Source organism: Lolium perenne, chromosome 4, assembly GCF_019359855.2.
Source record: "Lolium perenne isolate Kyuss_39 chromosome 4, Kyuss_2.0, whole genome shotgun sequence".
NCBI classification, from domain to species: Eukaryota; Viridiplantae; Streptophyta; class Magnoliopsida; order Poales; family Poaceae; genus Lolium; species Lolium perenne.
In genome coordinates this window covers 223,721,178-223,737,926 of record NC_067247.2, presented here as the reverse complement: position 1 = coordinate 223,737,926, position 16,749 = coordinate 223,721,178, and the positions used below count along the sequence as shown (strand labels likewise).

General features: G+C 38.8%; 1 long non-coding RNA gene across 2 annotated transcripts; it reads left to right on the top strand.

Annotated features, from left to right (window-relative positions):
• The first annotated feature begins 9,394 nt into the window (after positions 1-9,394).
• LOC127348839 (uncharacterized) lies at positions 9,395-11,774 on the top strand. 2 transcript variants are annotated; one of them, XR_007879972.2, is made up of 6 exons: positions 9,395-9,499; positions 9,579-9,680; positions 9,771-9,929; positions 10,438-10,533; positions 11,340-11,394; positions 11,565-11,774. It is a non-coding gene; the product is annotated as an uncharacterized lncRNA (long non-coding RNA). The 2 variants fall into 2 exon arrangements; XR_007879971.2 differs by having other exon boundaries at positions 9,395-9,680.
• The last annotated feature ends 4,975 nt before the right edge of the window (positions 11,775-16,749 follow it).

The window sequence follows — 16,749 nt, the reverse complement described above, 5'->3', positions numbered from 1 at the left end:
CAACATAGACAACAGATAATGGACTCCTCTTTTATGCATAAGCATGTGGCAACAATTATTATTCTCATATGAGATTGAGGATATATGTCCAATACTGAAACTTCCACCATGAATCATGGCTTTAGTTAGCGGCCCAATGTTCTTCTCTAACAATATGCATGCTTAACAAGGTGGTAGATCTCTCTTACTTCAGACAAGACGGACATGCATAGCAACTCACATGATATTCAACAAAGAATAGTTGATGGCGTCCCCAGGAACATGGTTATCGCACAACAAGCAACTTAATAAGAGATAAAGTGCATAAGTACATATTCAATACCACAATAGTTTTTAAGCTATTTGTCCCATGAGCTATATATTGCAAAGGTGAATGATGGAATTTTAAAGGTAGCACTCAAGCAATTTACTTTGGAATGGCGGAGAAATACCATGTAGTAGGTAGGTATGGTGGACACAAATGGCATAGTGGTTGGCTCAAGGATTTTGGATGCATGAGAAGTATTCCCTCTCGATACAAGGTTTAGGCTAGCAAGGTTATTTTGAAACAAACACAAGGATAAACCGGTGCAGCGAAACTCACATAAAAGACATATTGTAAACATTATAAGACTCTACACCGTCTTCCTTGTTGTTTAAACTCAATACTAGAAATTATCTAGACTTTAGAGAGACCAAATATGCAAACCAAATTTTAGCATGCTCTATGTATTTCTTCATTAATAGGTGCAAAGCATATGATGCAAGAGCTTAAACATGAGCACAACAATTGCCAAGTATCACATTACCCAAGACATTATAGCAATTACTACATGTATCATTTTCCAATTCCAACCATATAACAATTTAACGAAGGAGAAACTTCGCCATGAATACTATGAGTAGAAACTAAGGACATACTTGTCCATATGCTACAGCGGAGCATGTCTCTCTCCCATACAATGAATGCTAGGATCCATTTTATTCAAACAAAACAAAAAACAAAAACAAACCGACGCTCCAAGCAAAGCACATAAGATGTGATGGAATAAAAATATAGTTTCAGGGTGATAATGTTGTCGATGAAGAAGGGGATGCCTTGGGCATCCCCAAGCTTAGACGCTTGAGTCTTCTTAGAATATGCAGGGGTGAACCACCGGGGCATCCCCAAGCTTAGAGCTTTCACTCTCCTTGATCATGTTGTATCATCTCCCTCTCTTGATCCTTGAAAACTTCCTCCACACCAAACTTAGAACAACTCATTAGAGGGTTAGTGCACAATAAAAATTAACATGTTCAGAGGTGACATAGTCATTCTTAACACTTCTGGACATTGCATAAAGCTACTGGACATTAATGGTTCAAAGAAATTCATCCAACATAGCAAAAGAGGCAATGCGAAATAAAAGGCAGAATCTGTCAAAACAGAACAGTTCGTATTGACGAATTTTAAAATGGCACCAGACTTGCTCAAATGAAAATGCCCAAATTGAATGAAAGTTGCGTACATATCTGAGGATCACGCACGTAAATTGGCATATTTTTCTGAGCTACCTACAGAGAATTTTGCCCAGATTCGTGACAGCAAAGAAATCTAAAACTGCGCAGTAATCCAAATCTAGTATGAACTTTACTATCAAAGACTTTACTTGGCACAACAAAACACTAAACTAAGATAAGGAGAGGTTGCTACAGTAGTAAACAACTTCCAAGACACAAAATAAAAACAAAGTACTGTAGTAAAAACCATGGGTTGTCTCCCATAAGCGCTTTTCTTTAACGCCTTTCAGTTCGGCGCAGAAAGTGTGTATCAAGTATTATCAAGAGACGAAGTGTCAACATCATAATTTGTTCTAATAATAGAATCAAAAGGTAACTTCATTCTCTTTCTAGGGAAGTGTTCCATACCTTTCTTGAGAGGAAATTGATATTTTATATTACCTTCCTTCATATCAATGATAGCACCAACAGTTCGAAGAAAAGGTCTTCCCAATATAATGGGGCAAGATGCATTGCATTCAATATCCAAGACCACAAAATCAACGGGGATAAGGTTATGTTAACGGTAATGCGAACATTGTCAACTTTCCCCAAAGGTTTCTTTGTAGAATGATCAGCAAGATTAACGTCCAAATAACAATTTTTCAGCGGTGGCAAGTCAAGCATGTTATAAATTTTCTTAGGCATAACAGAAATACTTGCACCAAGATCACATAAAGCATTACAATCAAAATCTTTAACCTTCATCTTAATGATGGGCTCCCAACCATCCTCTAGCTTTCTAGGAATAGAGGCTTCGCGCTCTAGTTTCTCTTCTCTAGCTTTTATGAGAGCATTTGTAATATGTTGCGTGAAAGCCAAATTTATAGCACTAGCATTAGGACTTTTAGCAAGTTTTTGCAAGAACTTTATAACTTCAGAGATGTGGCAATCATCAAAATTCAAACCATTATAATCTAAATCAATGGGATCATCATCCCCAATGTTGGAAAAAATTTCAGCAGTTTTATCACAAGCAGTTTCAGCAGTTTTAGCAATTTCAGGCAGTTTCTCGCGCTTTGCATTAGAAGTGGAAACATTGCTAACACCAATTCTTTTATTATTAATAGTAGGAGGTGCAGCAACATGTGTAGAATTAGCATTACTAGTGGTGGTAATAGTCCAAACTTTAGCTACATTCTTCTCTTTAGCTAGTTTTTCATTTTCTTCTCTATCCCACCTAGCACGCAGTTCAGCCATTAATCTTATATTCTCATTAATTCTAACTTGGATGGCATTTGCTGTAGTAACAATTTTATTTTCAATATCCCTACTAGGCATAACTTTCGATTTCAAAAGATCAACATCAGAGGCAAGACTATCGACTTTAGAAGCAAGTATATCAATTTCCCAAGCTTTTCTTCAACAGATTTGTTAAAAGCAGTTTGTGTACTAATAAATTCTTTAAGCATGGCTTCAAGTCCAGGGGGTGTGTTCCTATTATTATTGTAAGAATTCCCATAAGAATTAGCATAACCGTTACCATTATTATAAGGATATGGCCTATAGTTATTACTAGAATTGTTCCGATAAGCATTGTTGTTGAAATTATTATTTTTAATGAAGTTTACATCAACATGTTCTTCTTGGGCAACCAATGAAGCTAACGGAACATTATTAGGATCAATATTAGTCCTATCATTCACAAGCATAGACATAATAGCATCAATCTTATCACTCAAGGAAGAGGTTTCTTCGACAGAATTTACCTTCTTACCTTGTGGAGCTCTTTCCGTGTGCCATTCAGAGTAGTTGATCATCATATTATCAAGAAGCTTTGTTGCTTCACCAAGAGTGATGGACATAAAGGTACCTCCAGCAGCTGAATCCAATAGGTTCCGCGAAGAAAAATTTAGTCCTGCATAGAAGGTTTGGATGATCATCCAAGTAGTCAGTCCATGGGTTGGGCAATTTTTAACCAGAGATTTCATTCTTTCCCAAGCTTGAGCAACATGTTCAGTATCTAATTGTTTAAAATTCATTATGCTACTCCTCAAAGATATAATTTTAGCAGGGGATAATATCTACCAATAAAAGCATCCTTGCATTTAGTCCATGAATCAATACTATTCTTAGGCAGAGATATTAACCAATCTTTAGCTCTTCCTCTTAATGAGAAAGGGAACAATTTCAATTTTATAATGTCACCATCTACATCTTTATATTTTTGCATTTCACATAATTCAACAAAATTATTAAGATGGGCAGCAGCATCATCAGAACTAACACTAGAAAATTGCTCTCGCATAACAAGATTCAGTAAAGCAGGTTTAATTTCAAAGAATTCTGCTGTAGTAGCAGGTGGAGCAATAGGTGTGCATAAGAAATCATTATTATTTGTGGTTGTGAAGTCACACAACTTAGTATTTTCAGGGGTGTTCATTTTAGCAGTAGTAAATAAAGCAAACTAGATAAAGTAAATGCAAGTAACTAATTTTTTTTGTGTTTTTGATATAGCAAACAAGATAGCAAATAAAGTAAAACTAGCAACTAATTTTTTTGTGTTTTGATTTAGTGCAGCAAACAAGGTAGTAAATAAAACTAAGCAAGACAAAAAACAAAGTAAAGAGATTGGGATGTGGAGACTCCTCTTGCAGCGTGTCTTGATCTCCCCGGGAACGGCGCCAGAAAAAGAGCTTGATACGCGTACAGCACGCGTCCGTTGGGAACCCCAAGAGGAAGGTGTGATGCGTACAGTGGCAAGTTTTCCCTCAGTATGAAACCAAGGTTTATCGAACCAGTAGGAGCCAAGAAGCACGTTAAAGGTTGATGGCGGCGGGATGTAGTGCGGCGCAACACCAGAGATTCCGGCGCCAACGTGGAACCTGCACAACACAACCAAAGTACTTTGCCCCAACGAAACAGTGAGGTTGTCAATCTCACCGGCTTGCTGTAACAAAGGATTAGATGTATAGTGTGGATGATGATTGTTTGCAGAAAACAGTAGAACAGTATTGCAGTAGATTGTATTTCAGTATAGAGAATTGGACCGGGGTCCACAGTTCACTAGAGGTGTCTCTCCCATAAGATAAACAACATGTTGGGTGAACAAATTACAGTTGGGCAATTGACAAATAAAGAGGGCATGACCATGCACATACATATTATGATGAGTATTGTGAGATTTAATTGGGCATTACGACAAAGTACATAGACCGCTATCCAGCATGCATCTATGCCTAAAAAGTCCACCTTCAGGTTATCATCCGAACCCCCTCCAGTATTAAGTTGCTAACAACAGACAATTGCATTAAGTATTGCGCGTAATGTAATCAGTGACTACATCCTTGAACATAGCACCAATGTTTTATCCCTAGTGGCAACATCACATCCATAACCTTAGAGATTTCTGTCACTTCCCCAGATTCACGGAGACATGAACCCACTATCGAGCATAAATACTCCCTCTTGGAGTTACAAGCATCTACTTGGCCAGAGCATCTACTAGTAACGGAGAGCATGCAAGATCATAAACAACACATAGACATAACTTTGATAATCAACATAACAAGTATTCTCTATTCATCGGATCCCAACAAACGCAACATATAGAATTACAGATAGATGATCTTGATCATGTTATGCAGCTCACAAGACCCGACAATGAAGCACAATGGGGAGAAGACAACCATCTAGCTACAGCTATGGACCCATAGTCCAGGGCTAGACTACTCACACATCACTCCGGAGGCGACCATGGCGGCGTAGAGTCCTCCGGGAGATGAATCCCCTCTCCGGCAGGGTGCCGGAGGCGATCTCCTGAATCCCCCGAGATGGGATTGGCGGCGGCGGCGTCTCAGTAAGGTTTTCCGTATCGTGGCTCTCGGTACTGGGGGTTTCGCGACGGAGGCTTTAAGTAGGCGGAAGGGCAGGTCAAGAGGCGGCACGAGGGCCCCACACCACAGGTCGGCGCGGCCAAGGGCCAGGCCGCGCCGCCCTAGGGTTTGGCCACCTCGTGGCCCCACTTCGTCTCCTCTTCGGTCTTCTGGAAGCTTCGTGGCAAAATAGGACCCTGGGCGTTGATTTCGTCCAATTCCGAGAATATTTCGTTACTAGGATTTCTGAAACCAAAAACAGCAGAAAACAACAACTGGCACTTCGGCATCTTGTTAATAGGTTAGTTCCAGAAAATGCACAAATATGACATAAAGTGTGCATAAAACATGTAGATAACATCAATAATGTGGCATGGAACATAAGAAATTATCGATACGTCGGAGACGTATCAATCGCCTCCGGAGTGATGTGTGAGTAGTTCACCCGTGGACTATGGGTCCATAGCAGTAGCTAGATAGTCGTCTTCTCCTAATTGTGCTATCATTGTCGGATCTTGTGAGCTGCCTAACATGATCAAGATCATCTATTTGTAATGCTACATGTTGCGTTTGTTGGGATCCGATGAATATTGAATGCTATGTTATGTTGATTATCAATCTATCATCTATGTGTTGTTTATGATCTTGCATGCTCTCCGTTATTAGTAGAGGCTCTGGCCAAGTCGTTACTTGTAACTCCAAGAGGGAGTATTTATGCTCGATAGTGGGTTCATGCCTCCATTAAATCTAGGACAGTGACAGAAAGTTCTAAGGTTGTGGATGTGCTGTTGGCACTAGGGATAAAACATCAATGCTTTGTCTAAGGATGTATTTGTTGATTACATTACGCACCATACTTAATGCAATTGTCTGTTGTTTGCAACTTAATACTGGAGGGGGTTCGGACGCTAACCCGAAGGTGGACTTTTTAGGCATAGATGCATGCTGGATACCGGTCTATGTACTTTGTCGTAATGCCCAATTGACTTTCACACTACTCATCATAATATGTATGTGCATTGTCATGCCATCTTTATTTGTCAATTGCCCAACTGTAATTTGTTCACCCAACATGCTATTTCTTATTGGAGAGACACCACTAGTGAACTGTGGACCCCGGTCCATTCTTTACATCGAATACAATCTACTGCAATACTTGTTCTTACTGTTCTTTGCAAACATCATCATCCACACTATACATCTAATCCTTTGTTACAGCAAGCCGGTGAGATTGACAACCTCACTGTTAAGTTGGGGCAAAGTACTTTGGTTGTGTTGTGCAGGTTCCACGTTGGCGCCGGAATCCCTGGTGTTGCGCCGGACTACACTCCGCCACCATCAACCTTCAACGTGCTTCTTGACTCCTACTGGTTCGATAACCTTGGTTTCTTACTGAGGGAAAACTCGCTGCTATACGCATTACACCTTTCTCTTGGGGTTCCCAACGGACGAGTGCTTTACCGTCACAAGCAACGTTTTTTCTGGCGCCGTTGCCGGGGAGATCAAGACACGCTGCAAGGGGAGTCTCCACTTCCAATCTCTTTACTTTGTTTTTGTCTTGCTTTACTTTATTTTATTTACTGCTTTGTTTGCTGCATTATATAAAAAAATACAAAAAAATTAGTTACTTGCTTTACTTTATTTACTATCTTGTTTGCGTTCCCCATATTAAAAACACAAAAAATTAGTTATTTGCATTTACTTTACTTATTTCAACATGTTTCCTCCTAAGTTCACTCTTAAAGATGTACCGGTAGGACGAGGGTCTATCATTGGAAAAGATAATATAGAAGATTTTTTCACTCATATTAGTACGGTTGAAGATTTTGAAGATAGAGTTTTGGTAGAACTTGCTCCTACTTATGAAATTGCTGCTGCTTCCTTAGTACACATGTTAGAAGCTAGATTTGTTAATCTCAACCCCGTAATTCAACATATGTTTCTGACACTCTGTGATATGGAAGAAGGAGAAAAGAAAGATTTTGTATTACAAACCCTTCTTAAAGAATTTGGTGATTGCTTGTGACGGTAAAGCACTCGTCCGTTGGGAACCCCAAGAGGAAGGTGTGATGCGTACAACGGCAAGTTTTCCCTCAGTAAGAAACCAAGGTTATCGAACCAGTAGGAGCCAAGAAGCACGTTGAAGGTTGATGGCAGCGGAGTGTAGTGCGGCGCAACACCAGGGATTCCGGCGCCAACGTGGAACCTGCACAACACAACCAAATTACTATGCCCCAACGTGACAGTGAGGTTGTCAATCTCACCGGCTTGCTGTAACAAAGGATTAGATGTATAGTGTGGATGATGATGTTTGCAGAAAACAGTAGAACAGTATTGCAGTAGATTGTATTCGATGTAAAGAATGGACCGGGGTCCATAGTTCACTAGTGGTGTCTCTCCCATAAGAAATAGCATGTTGCGTGAACAAATTATAGTTGGGCAATTGACAAATAAAGATGGCATGACAATGCACATACATGTTATGATGAGTAGTGTGAGATTTAATTGGGCATTACGACAAAGTACATAGACCGCTATCCAGCATGCATCTATGCCTAAAAAGTCCACCTTCAGGTTATCATCCGAACCCCCTCCAGTATTAAGTTGCAAACAACAGACGATTGCATTAAGTATGGTGCGTAATGTAATCAACAAATACATCCTTAGACATAGCATTGATGTTTTATCCCTAGTGGCAACAACACATCCACAACCTTAGAACTTTCTGTCACTGTCCCAGATTTAATGGAGGCATGAACCCACTATCGAGCATAAATACTCCCTCTTGGAGTTACAAGTAACGACTTGGCCAGAGCCTCTACTAATAACGGAGAGCATGCAAGATCATAAACAACACATAGATGATGGATTGATAATCAACATAACATAGCATTCAATATTCTTCGGATCCCAACAAACGCAACATATAGCATTACAAATAGATGATCTTGATCATGTTAGGCAGCTCACAAGATCCGACAATGATAGCACAATTAGGAGAAGACGACCATCTCGCTACTGCTATGGACCCATAGTCCAGGGGTGAACTACTCACACATCACTCCGGAGGCGACCATGGCGGTGAAGAGTCCTCCGGGAGATGATTCCCCTCTCCGGCAGGGTGCCGGAGGCGATCTCCTGAATCCCCCGAGATGGGATTGGCGGCGGCAGCGTCTCTGGAAGGTTTTCCGTATCGTGGCTCTCGGTACTGGAGTTAGACGAAGGCTTCTTATAGGCAGAGAGTTAGGTTTAGGGGCGACGCGAGGGGCCCACACGCTAGGGCCGTGCGGCCAGGGGCTGGGCCGCGCCGCCCTGGCGTGTCGCCGCCTCGTCGCCCCACTTCATTTCCCTTTCGGACTTCTGGAAGCTTCGTGGAAAAATAAGATCCTGGGCGTTGATTTCGTCCAATTCCGAGAATATTTCCTTACTAGGATTTCTGAAACCAAAAACAGCAGAAAACAGCAACTGGCTCTTCGGCATCTCGTTAATAGGTTAGTGCCGGAAAATGCATAAATATAACATAAAGTGTGTATAAAACATGTGTGTATCATCATAAAACAAGCATGGAACATAAGAAATTATCGATACGTAGGAGACGTATCAGCATCCTCAAGCTTAGTTCCTACTCGTCCCGAGTAGGTAAACGATAACAAAGATAATTTCTGAAGTGACATGCTATCATAATCTTGATCAATACTATTGTAAGCACATGAGATGAATGCAGCGATTCGAAGCAATGGTAAAGAAAATGAGTAAACAATTGAATCATATAGCAAAGACTTTTCATGAATAGTACTTTCAAGACAAGCATCAATAAGTCTTGCATAAGAGTTAACTCATAAACCCTACAACAACAACCCGCCTACAGCAACAAATACTTGGCAACCCTGCAAATATTCGTATCAAAATTTTGTTATAGATATGCATGCATGCGTTGCAGGATATAATCCGTTGTCCATTATACAGACCGCAAAAAATACTATGAGCCCAGCCCAGCAAGCACGGTCCCCCTTTCCTTAACCACCGGCCACGAAAACACGCCCGCACCTACCCATCCCACTCCTCGCCTCCCCCAAATTAAACCTAGCCACCTCCCTCTGCAGCTCCAAGGCGCCTCTCGGCCGTTCGCGAGCAGGGCCTCCGTTGCCGGCGAGTACTGGCTGCTGGTGATGCAGCTCACGATCACACCTCCAACTACTCTCCTCATACCATCAGATCCCCTAATTCCGTGAAACGCTCGTGCAGTCAAGATGTGTTTGAGCCCACTCCATGACGCGGAGGTTTGCCGAATAGCCGCCGCGCAGAGTTGCATCACAGAGGGCGCGATGGTGCAAGGGCACGACAGAGGTTCGAAATCCATGTGCAATTTCTCTTTTTGCCCTCGCGGATTCATCTCTCCTTTTCCCTTGGGTTGACCCATGTTCACGATTTTTTTAGGAATACTCTGCATCCTTTGCAAGTGTGATGGCGTAGAATAAAGGGCAGCAGCGCGTGCGGAAGCTACACGAGTCGAGACGATATGGCGCAACAAGAAAGCTTAAGCGGACACAGCCACATGCCATCAACAGTAACAAGCAGCAGGAGGATGACTTGCATGTATTGATTCATCCCCTTTTGCCAATTTATATCACATTTAGTACTGCTCCTTCCCATGTGATAATTCGATAAGTTAAATTTTTGGTTGCAAGGATCGATTTGTTTTTTCTGCTGAGTAATAATAATATTTTAAAGATCAAGGTAAAGGTGTTAAGAAAAGTTACCTGTTGGGTATGAGTTAAATTCGTTCCGTTCCACTCAAGGAATGCATACTAAAGAAACCCCTGCTAGAATTGCTTGTCTTGATTTTATTTTAACCTACAAAAGATAAAATGCAATTGTGTGTTTAAGTAACTGATCTAACTGTACTGGAGAAGATCAGTCAAGAGGTATCTGCATTTTTCTGTTTCGCAGTTCATTATTACTCCTTTCTGTTATCTCTGAAAGATTTCACTATATTTTTCGTTTCTCATTTCCTGGGCTGGACCTTCATGCCTTTGGTCAATTACAGATTTTTTTCCCTTTTTATGGTCTCCATAGTGTACGTAATATTACTTTTTCTTGGCAGAGAATCTTACATAACAAAAAATCGAATTGAGAAGCTCTCGAGGCTGCTGCTAACGTTGTATATAACACCAAGGGAATTGATGATACCTTACTGAAGGTATGCTTCCATTATTCATGCAACAGTTGTTCATGTTCCTATATTAAGTTTGACTTCGGATATAGTTTTGCACCATTCCAGTATAGACTATTTATGTATTTTGTTTAACTGGTCCATGCTATTACTGAAATATTCTATTTAGCTGCTGGTAGTTTTGGTCAGTGGCACATACATACTCTGCCTTATAACACCAAACATAATTGACTCTAACTAGAACATGTAGTTAATTTCTTCTCACGATTAATTCTTCCCTGATGTTACTTGTACAACAACTTGCTAAAATCTGGGACTACCGTCTCACTTGTGAGAAGATTTATATTTGTATTCATATTTCTTTGGCTTCACATGATATAGGTCTCTTAAGTCGTATTACCCATGAAATATATTTCAACTGAGTTGTTATAAAATCATTTCTCGTTTATATGTATACCTACCACCGAAATAATGCTAAAACTATCCAGGCAAAAAAAGGCTTGCCTGTTGAACATACATCGCTCAAGCCCAAACATAAGTAGTACAAGTGGAATCGGCCATGAACTTATTCATAATGACACCCCTTTTCTGAGGCATCTCGACATGCATAGCTGATACAGCGAAGTTGTTAGTGCATATTCTTTTAGTAAGTTAATCCAGCTGGCCAAAAAAGTATTATAACTTCATCATGTGGTGAACTACCAATTATCTCAATCCTACGTTTGTACCAAATCTGATAGTCTTAAAAAATTCAGAGCAATACTTCCTGCTGCAATATATTTCTGTTTTGTGGGATAGAGTTATTGTGTTCACTCCAAAGTTGTATTGTGCAGATAATATATTGTGAGTTGATTATCTGGAGCGTTGGAGATATTTCACTGGGCACATGTGAGTAGTTATAATAATTTACGTTGTCAATCCTTGGATTAGGCAGCTAATAAGACATTATGGAGCATGTTATGTTGTTTGCCCAAAAAGTTTTCTTTGGTTATCTTTTTCTAATGTTGAAAAACATTACATACAAGTATGCGCTTAACATAATTCATTTCCTTTTGTAGGATGTAAATATAATGATGGGCTATTGTGTGAGCAACATGCAGACCAAGGGGCAGAAGGCACAATAGAGAATTTTATTTTCTTTCTAATATTAGATTAAGGAGTTGAACAAAAATGTGCCACGAAGCCTATGGCTAACTAGTTGATTTAATTTCATTTTGTACCAAGCTCAGATTGTATTTCTAAAATTCAGTTAATAAAGTTTTCATTGATATTCAATGTGTACCCTTAAGTTCTGATTGATACGTTACTAAAATTTACATGAATGGTGTGCGCATAATCAGAAGTTCGATCACGGACTAGAAGAATAAGCAAAATAAAAAATTGATTGTGGATATTTAATTACATCAATAAATTGTATTATTGCATAGCATGTCTAGTGGGGTAAGCAACAACGCATACAAGGGTTGCTAATCTCAAAGTTTATGTGTTGCTCTCTTGCAACGCCCTTGTTACCAACGGACCTATATGTGTTGCGTTGTACCCTAGCAACACCCAAAAACGCAACGCATTTTTATCCGTTGGTAGAGGCACTAGCAACGCCTATATTGACATTTAGATACATATATATATACGTTGTTGTAGGTGGGATCCTCTTGTAGTGAAAGCAGTAAATTCAAAGTAAAGGCATTCAAGCAACACAAAGGAAGATTAAGTTTCAGTGGTTGCTTTCAACTTGTAACATGTATATCTCATGGATAGTTATCAACATAAAGTAATATAATAAGTGCAATATGCAAGTATGTAGGAATCAATGCACAGTTAACACAAGTGTTTGCTTCTAAGATAGAAGGAAATAGGTAAACTGACTCAACATAAAAGTAGAAGAATGGCCCTTCGCAGAGGGAAGCATGGATTGCTATATTTGTGCTAGAGCTTTTATTTTGAAAACAAGAAACAATTTTGTCAACGGTAGTAATAAAGCATATGTATTATGTATATTATATCCTACAAGTTTCAAGCCTCATGCATAGTATACCAATAGTGCCCGCACCTTGTCCTAATTATCTTGGATTTACATGGATTATCATTGCATAGCATATGTTTTAACCAAGTGTCACAAAGGGGTACCTCTATGCCGTCTGTACAAAGGTCTAAGGAGAAAGCTCGCATTGGATTTCTCGCATTTGATTATTCTCAACTTAGACATCCATACTGGGACAACATAGACAACAGATAATGGACTACTCTTTAATGCATAAGCATTCAACAAAAAATAATATTCTCATAAGAGATTGAGGATTGTTGTCAAAAACTGAAACTTCCACCATGGATCATGGCTTTAGTTAGCGGCCCAATGTTCTTCTCTAACAATATGCATACTCAAACCATATGATCATGATAAATCACCCTTACTTCAGACAAGACGAACATGCATAGAAACTCACATGATATTCAACAAAAATAGTTGATGGCGTCCCCAGGAACATGGTTATCGCTCAACAAGCAACTTAATAAGAAATAAGATACATAAGTACATATTCAATACCACAATAGTTTTTAGGCTATTTGTCCCATGAGCTATATATTGCAAAGACAAAAAATAGAAATTTAAAGGTAGCACTCAAGCAATTTACTTTGGAATGGCGGAGAAATAACATGTCGTAGGTAGGTATGGTGGACACAAGTGGCATAGTTTTTGGCTCAAGGATTTGGATGCACGAGAAGTAATCCCTCTCAATACAAGGCTTAGGCTAGCAAGGTTATTTGAAGCAAACACAAGTATGAACCGGTACAGCAAAAATTACATAAAAACATCTTGCAAGCATTATAAGACTCTACACTGTCTTCCTTGTTGTTCAACCCTTACTAGAAAATATCTAGACCTTATAGAGACCAATCATGCAAACCAAATTTTAGCAAGCTCTATGTATTTCTTCATTAATAGGTGCAAAGTATATGATGCAAGAGCTTAAACATGAGCACAACAATTGCCAAGTATCACATTATTCAAGACATTATACCAATTACCACATGTAGCATTTCCCGTTTCCAACCATATAACAATTAACGAAGCAGTTTCAACCTTCGCCATGAACATTATGAGTAAAGCTAAGGACATTTTTGTCCGTATGCAACAGCGGAGCGTGTCTCTCTCCCACACAATGAATGCTAGGATCCATTTTATTCAAACAAAAACAAACACATGCTCCAAGTAAAGCACATAAGATGTGATGGAATAAAAATGTAGTTTCACTAGAGGAACCTGATAATGTTGTCGATGAAGAAGGGGATGCCTTGGGCATCCCCAAGCTTAGATGCTTGAGTCTTCTTGAAATATGCAGGGATGAACCACCGGGGCATCCCCAAGCTTAGATCTTTCACTCTCCTTGATCATATTGTATCATCCTCCTCTCTTGATCCTTGAAAACTTCCTCCACACCAAACTCAAAACAACTCATTAGAGGGTTAGTGCATAATCAAAATTCACATGTTCAGAGGTGACATAATCATTCTTAACACTTCTGGACATTGCACAAAGCTACTGAAAGTTAATGGAATAAAGAAATCCATCAAACATAGCAAAACAGGCAATGCGAAATAAAAGGCAGAATCTGTCAAAATAGAACAGTCCGTAAAGACGAATTTTTAGGTGCACCAGACTTGCTCAAATGAAAATGCTCAAATTTAATGAAAGTTGCGTACATATCTGAGGATTACTCACGTAAATTCGCAGATTTTTCTGAGTTACCTACAGAGACTACTGCTCAAATTCGTGACAGCAAGAAATCTGTTTCTGCGCAGTAATCCAAATCTAGTATGAACCTTACTATCAAAGTCTTTACTTGGCACAACAATGCAACAAATTAAAGATAAGGAGAGGTTGCTACAGTAGTAACAACTTCCAAGACTCAAATATAAAACAAAAGTACTGTAGAAGTAAAATCATGGGTTGTCTCCCATAAGCGCTTTTCTTTAACGCCTTTCAGCTAGGCGCAGAAAGTGTGTATCAAGTATTATCAAGAGATGAAGCATCAACATCATAATTGGTTCTAATAATAGAATCAGAAGGTAACTTCATTCTCTTTCTAGGGAAGTGTTCCATACCTTTCTTGAGAGGAAATTGATATTTAATATTACCTTCCTTCATATCAATAATAGCACCAACAGTTCGAAGAAAAGGTCTTCCCAATATAATGGGACAAGATGCATTGCATTCAATATCCAAGACAACAAAATCAACGGGGACATGGTTATTGTTAACCGTAATGCGAACATTATCAACCCTCCCCAAAGGTTTCTTTGTAGAATTATCAGCAAGATTAACATCCAAATAACAATTTTTCAATGGTGGCAAGTCAAGCATATTATAGATTTTCCTAGGCATAACGGAAATACTTGCACCAAGATCACATAAAGCATTACAATCAAAATCATTTACCTTCATCTTAATGATGGGCTCCCAACCATCCTCTAACTTCCTAGGAATAGAAGTTTCACGATTTAGTTTCTCTTCTCTAGCTTTTATGAGAGCATTTGTAATATGTTTTGTAAAGGCCAAATTTATAGCACTAGCATTAGGACTTTTAGCAAGTTTTTGTAAGAACTTTATAACTTTAGAGATGTGGAAATCATCAAAATCTAAACCATTATAATCTAAAGCAATGGGATCATTGTCCCCAATATTGGAAAAAATTTCAGCAGTTTTATCACAGGCAGTTTCAGCAGTTTCAGGCAGTTTTGCACACTTTGCATTAGGAGTAGAAACATTGCCAACACCAATTATTTTACCATTGATAGTAGGAGGTGTAGCAACATGTGAAGCATTAGCATTACTAGTGGTGGTAATAGTCCAAAATTTAGCTATATTATCTTCTTTAGCATTTTCTTCCTTTTCCCACCTAGCACGCAATTCGGCCATCAATCTAATATTCTCATTAATTCTAACTTGGATGGCGTTTGCTGTAGCAAATGACTTAATATATTTATTTTCATTAGGCATAACTTTTAATTTCAAAAGATCAACATCAGCAGCAAGACTATCGACTTTCGAAGCAAGTATATCAATTTTGCCATGCTTTTCTTCAACAGATTTGTTAAAAGAAGTTTGTGTACTAATAAATTCTTTAAGAATGGCTTCAAGACCAGGGGGTGTATTCCTATTATTGTTGTAAGAATTCCCATAAGAATTACCATAACCGTTACCATTATTATAAGGATATGGCCTATAGTTGTTACTAGAATTGTTTCGATAAGCATTGTTGTTGAAATTATTATTTTTAATGAAGTTCACATCAACATGTTCTTCTTGGGCAACCAATGAAGCTAACGGAACATTATTAGGATCAACATTAGTCCTACCATTCACAAGCATAGACATAATAGCATCAATCTTATCACTCAAGGAGGAGGTTTCTTCAACAGAATTTAACTTCTTACCTTGTGGAGCTCTTTCCGTGTGCCATTCAGAGTAATTAATCATCATATTATCAAGAAGCTTTGTTGCGGCGCCTAGAGTGATGGACATAAAAGTACCTCCAGCAGCTGAATCCAATAGGTTCCGCGAAGAAAAATTCAGTCCTGCATAAAAGGTTTGGATGATCATCCAAGTAGACAGTCCATGGGTAGGGCAATTTTTGACCAAAGATCTCATTCTTTCCCATGCTTGGGCAACATGCTCATTATCCAATTGCTTAAAATTCATTATGCTACTTCTCAAAGATATAATTTTAGCAGGAGGATAATATCTACCAATAAAAGCATCCTTTCATTTAGTCCATGAATCAATACTATTCTTAGGCAGAGATAACAACCAATCTTTAGCTCTTCCTCTTAATGAGAAAGGGAACAATTTTAATTTTATAATGTCACCATCTACATCCTTATACTTTTGCATTTCACATAGTTAACAAAATTATTAAGATGGGCAGCAGCATCATCAGAACTAACACCAGAAAATTGCTGTCTCATAACAAGATTCAGTAAAGCAGGTTTAATTTCAAAGAATTCTGCTGTAGTAGCAGGTGGAGCAATAGGTGTGCATAAGAAATCATTATTATTTGTGTTTGTGAAGTCACACAACTTAGTATTTTTAGGAGTACCCATTTTAGCAATAGTAAATAAAGTAAACTAGATAAAGTAAATGCAAGTAACTAATTTTTTTGTGTTTTTAATATAGAGAATGCAAACAAGATAGTAAATAAATTAAAGCTAGCAACTAATTTTTTTGTATTTTGTTTTAGTGCA